Here is a 6,000-nt window from a genome sequence, read left to right on the forward strand (position 1 = left end):
TTTAGTCACTACATAGTGCCTGACTCTTTGCAACCCCATGGCTGCTCTGGGTGGGGCTGGATATTAATTCTCCAACATTTCTGGCCTGCCCCATGCATGCTCTAGTCACCAGAGAGAGCCTCTAAGAAGACAGATGCAAGTTCTGGGGATGTTAGAGTGTCATTGCCAGTATCAGCTACATCTTCTGAGTTTGCCACTCTGGTGGCAAAGGACCAATGATAGCAGAAACATTCTCCTTTTAATAGCCAATTTCTCCAATTTCTTTTTTTGCTATTAAAGTAATGCTGCAATGAAAATCACGTATGTGTTCCCAAAGCCTCTATCAACTTTACTGCAGCATAATTTTATAAATAAAGTGCACCATTTCAAATACTCAGCTTGATGAGTTTTGGCAACTGTAGACATCCATGTAACTACCACACTAATCAAGATATAAAGTATTTTTATCACTCCAAGAAGTTCCTTTATACCCTGATACATTCAACTTCCCCACTCATTTCCTCAGGTAACAATTGTTTGGCTTGTTGTCACTATAGATTGTCTTTTCTAGAATTTCACATAAATGCAATCATACAATATGTTTCTTTTTGTGAGTAAAATGGGCCTTCATTTTACTCACATATTGCTTTTAAGACTTTCCATGTTGTTTCATATTCTAGTATGTTTTCCTTTTACTGTGCTGAGTAGTATTCCATAGTACAAATGTATCACTATTTGTTCATTCATTTACTTGCTGGTGAATATTTGGGTTGCTTCTGTTATATGAATAAAGCTGCTATGAACATTCATGTACAAGTCTTGGCGTGGATACATTTTCATGTCTCTTGGTTAAATGGTTTGGACTGGAATTGCTGGATCATATAGTAAGTACATGTTTAACTAAGTTTCCCACTAGGTGGCTCAGACAGTAAAGAATCCACCTGCAATGCAGGAGACCCGGGTTTGATCCCTGGGTCGGTAACTTTATAATACAAAACTAAAGTGCTTTTCAAAGTAATTATACCACCTTGCATTCCCACCAGTGATGGAAATCACTATGGTTTCCAGTTTTACCATGTCCTTGTCAATTTTGTATTGTTGTTCTTTGTGATTAAAAAAATATTTCCCCTCTAACTCATATTAGCATGAAAGAACATTGATACAATTACAAATTTTACCCCAAAACACTGCCTTACTAGTATTTGGGATAGCAAACATTTTGTCTACTCAGGCATTCATTCATTCATTGTCATGGGGAGTAGAGCTGACCACAAGAAATGGTGCTAAATACTGCATCTTTGAAGTCAGACTAGAGTTCAAACCCTGACACTGCCATTTATTAGCTCAGTGATCTTGCACATACTGAGTTACCTCTTGGAGCCCATCTCCTCATCTATCAAGTGGGAATAGTAATAGTATTTGCATCAGTGAATCATTGTGAGAGTCAACTGACATCTTATGTCTGAGGATGGAAAGGATTATAAGAAAAATAAAGCAAAGCAAGCGGCAAGGTAGCAGGGGTGGGGAAGGAGTGATGGTGTGACCCAAGACGGAGTGGCAGGGAAGCCCTCTCTGAAGAGGGAGCATGTATGCAGATACCTGCTGAATTGGGGGAGTGAGTAACAGAATAGTCTGGGGAAATGTGTTCCAGGCAGAAGGAATAGTAATGGCTAAGGTCCTGAGGTGCGACTGCACTTGATGTGTTTAAGGAACACAAGGAAGTCAGTGTAGTTGGAATAGGATGGGCACAGAAGAGAATGATGGAGAGGATGTTGGAAAGGGTGTGAGGTCAGACTGTAAGGCCACGAACATCCTGATATTAAACTTTAATTGACACAGGTTGGAGCAATCAGAGGGTTCTGAGCAGAGGAATAAGCCACAACTGGCTTGTATTTTAATGGGATCTCTCTGGCTGCTTGGAGGAGAATGAATTAGAGGGACCAGGGGGAAGCAGGGAATCCAATCAGCAGGCTGAGGCTATGCTCCAAAGGTGAGATGATGGTGGCACGGGCCAGGGTAGTGGCAATCGACAGTTGTAGATATTTTCTCAATCATTTTCAGATGCCTTAAACTTCATGTATATGCACAAGAAAAGTCATTGCAGCACCACTTTTTACCAGGAAAGAATTGGAAATAAGCTAAATGCCTATCATTTGAGGGCTGGGAAAAAATGATAATACAATAATGGAGGGCCCAGAAATTGTCAAAGGAATAATGATGTTTAAAAACTACACACTGGCAGTGAACAAACTGAAAATAAAGCTAAGAAAACAATTTCACTTACAATATTAATGAAAAGAATAAAATACTTGGGAATCAGTTTAACAAAAGAAGTGCAAGATACTTGGAAAACCAAGAAACATTCTGGAAAGAAGCTTAAGAAGACCTAAATAAAGTCATCTCATGGGATGGAAAAGACATCCCTTTGTGGACTAGAAGACTTAATATTAAGATGGTGATACTCTCCCAAATGGTCAACCAAATCCCTATCAAAACCCCAGGTATCTTTTTTAAAAAATAAAAATAGACAAGTTCACCCTAAAATTTGCATAGAAATGCAAGGAACCCAGAACAGCCAAAACAATCTTGAAAAAGTAAACACTGAAGGACTCACTCTTTTTAACTGAAAAATTAACTACAGTAATCAAGATAGTGTGGTTACTGGCATAAAGGTAGAAATATAGATCAATGGAACAGAATTAACAGTCCAAAAGTAAATCCTCACATTGACTGCCAATTGATTTTCAACAAGGGTACTGAGATAATTCAATGGGAAGAAAAAATAGTCTTTTCAACAAATGGTTTTGGAACAATTGGATATCCCCATGCAAAATAATTAAGTTGAATCCCTACCTCACACCACCCACAAAATTTAGTTCAAAATGGATCATAGACCTAAGTGTATGAGCCAAAACTATAAAACTCTTAGAATTAAATCTTCATGACCTTAGGTTAGGCAAAGCAATCTTAGATGTGGCATAAGTGATAAAAGAAAAAATAGATAAACTGGACTTCATCAAAAGTAAAAACTTGTATTGCAAATGATACAACCAAGAAGATGAAAAGACAACACACAGAAAGGGAGAAAAGATTTGCAAGTCATACATCTGATAAGGTACTGGTAGCCTAAATATATAAGCAACATAATTCAATAATAAAAAGACAACATACTTGAAAAGTGGGCAAAAGATCTAAATAGGTATTTCTCCAAAGAAGCTATACAAGTAGCTAATAAGCACATAAAAACACTTAGTAACATTAGCCATTCAGTTCAGTTCAGTCGCTCAGTCGTGTCCGACTCTCTGCGACCCCATGAATCGCAGCACACCAGGCCTCCCTGTCCATCACCAGCTCCCAGAGTTCACTCAGACTCACGTCCATCGAGTCGGTGATGCCATCTAGCCATCTCATCCTCTGTCGTCCCCTTCTCCTCCTGCCCCCAATCCCTACATTAGCCATTAGGGAACTACAAATTAAACCACAATGAGATGCCATTTCACATCCATTAGACTGGCTTATAAGAATAAACACATAATAGCAACAGTTGATAAGACCACGAAGAAATTAGAACCTTTACGTATGTATCATGGTGGAAATGTAAAACGGTGCAGCCCCTTTGGAAAGTGGTGTGGCAGATCCTTAAAAAGTTACCATGGAGTTACCATGGAACCACTTCCAGGTGGTCTCACTTCCAGGGTGTCTACCAAAAAGTACTGAAATGTATATCTACACCAAAATTTGTAAATGAAATTTTCATAGCAGCATTATTCATAAAAAATAGCCCCAAAGTGGAAACAACTCTGATGTCCATCAGTGGATAAATAAAATGTGCTATATCCATTCAATGGACTATTATTTGACAATAAAATGGTATGAAGTATTGATAATAAAATGGTATGAAGTATTGATATATGCTACCACATGAACTTTGAATATTTGTTAAATGAAAGAAGTTGGTCACAAAATATCACACATTGTATAATTCCATTTATATGAAATATCCAAAATAGGCAAATTTACAGAAACAGAAAGTAGGTTAGTGATTGTCTAGGGCAGGAGTGGAAAGAAACAAGGACTGACTGCTAATGGGTACAGGGCTTTTTGTTGGGGGCGAGTAGGTAATGAAAATGTCTTAATGGCTGCACAACTCTGAGAACATATGAAATATTACTAGATTGTACATTTAAATGGATGACTGTGGATTATAATTCAATAATACTTTTTTAAAATGAAGAAAGTTCTATGTACTAATAGGGAACAAGTGTGTAAGTGGAGGGGAGTGAGGTGCACAGCAGCTTCTATTATGTTTTTCTATGTGTGTAGAACAAGAAAACAAAGATATGGGAATTTACCAGCACATGCCAGGGCTGAGTCAGGAAGGGCACATGTAAGAAACAGCCCCTGTGGTTTCTTCCAGGGAAGGGAACTATGTAGCTGGATGAGAAAGGAGAGAGGGAGGCTTATTGGTCCTAGTATACCCTTGGTACTCTTGAATTTTGAACCACCTGAATATATTAATTATTCAAAAGTAAAGTCATTTAAAATATCAGAGATTTCATGGACAAGATAGAATTGAGGCTGGGTAGGATTTTTAGGGGATGAAGAGTCCCAAAAGGTTCTGTCTGTGCACTTGACACTGGGGCCAGCAGGGCAGGAATGATGGAAGCAAAGGCACTTGAGACTGGACTGACTGCTTCTCACTAGCTGTGACTTTGGTCAAGTTATGCAACTCCTCTCTGTCCATGTTTCTTCATCTGTGAAGTGGAATGGTAAGAGTGCTGACCTCACCAGGTCACTGAATCATTGCATTTCAAGCTCATTACTGTGCCCTCACTTGCATCATCTCATTTAATCTCTTTGAAACAGGGATGATTATAAGAGGATGGCTCAGAGGGGTAAAGACACTTGTCCAAGGTCACACAGCCAAGAACAAATTTGAACCCAGGTCTTTGAGCCTCCAGTGTGCCTCCAAAAGCTGTGCTTGTAACAACTACACAAACTTCGTAAGTGTGCCCTGGACACTGAAGAGCAGAGAGCGAGAGACGCTGATGGCAGGACATGACACAGGGCTCAGTCTTAGAGGACAATGCAGGCTTCACTTTACAGAGGGTCAGAGGGCTGCTGTTTCAGAAATATATTTTCCTATTTCCAGGAATATTTGCATTTTATTTATTTCAGATGCTTTGGGAACTGCTGATTATTCTACATTCAAAGCAGGATAGGGGATGGGGAAGAGAGCCACAATGATTATTTCAGGGCCCAGATATTTCCCCTTTTAGTTGCCAAGTAGCCAGTGTTCGTTTCACAGCTACACCCTCCCAGGCAGGAGATCACTGTTGCCCTCATTTTCCAAGAGAGGCAAATGAAAATCTGAGAAGTTTAGCCCATGAGAACTTCACAACAGCCCCTAGCAGGTCCTTGACTTCTCTTCTTAAAAAACTCCTCCAGTCTCCACCTTCTCTAGCTGCCCCTGCCAAGCCCACCTCTGCCCCTGCCCTGGCTTATTTTTCTCCAGGGAACTTGTCACCACCAGGCACTCTAATATATATCTGTGTTAACCTGTTTGTTGTCTATCTCTTCTACATTTTTTTGGCATGTTCCATGCAGATACTATTCATGTACACTGTTTTATAGATGGAGAAACTGAATGAATGAAACAAATAGAATGATGAATGACAGTGCCTAGGATCCAAACCCATTCATTGATTAATTCTATTAATATTTATTAAGGGCTTACTATGTGTAGCTTCCAGGCTTATCTTTACTTATTTACATACAAATATAGGTAGGTGGCACAGTGGTAAAGAATCTGCCTGCCTATGCCGAAGCTGCAGGCAATGTGGATTTGATCCCTGGGTGAGAAATATTCCCTGGAGGAGGAAAAGGCAAGGCACTCCAGTATTCTTGCCTGGAGAATTCCATGGACAGAGGAGCCTGGCGGGTTACAGTCCACAGGGTCATACAGTCACCCACCACTGAGTGACTGAGCATGCACACACACATAGGTAAAAAAAAATAACC

Source organism: Bubalus bubalis, chromosome 14 (assembly GCF_019923935.1).
Source record: "Bubalus bubalis isolate 160015118507 breed Murrah chromosome 14, NDDB_SH_1, whole genome shotgun sequence".
Lineage (NCBI taxonomy): Eukaryota > Metazoa > Chordata > Mammalia > Artiodactyla > Bovidae > Bubalus > Bubalus bubalis.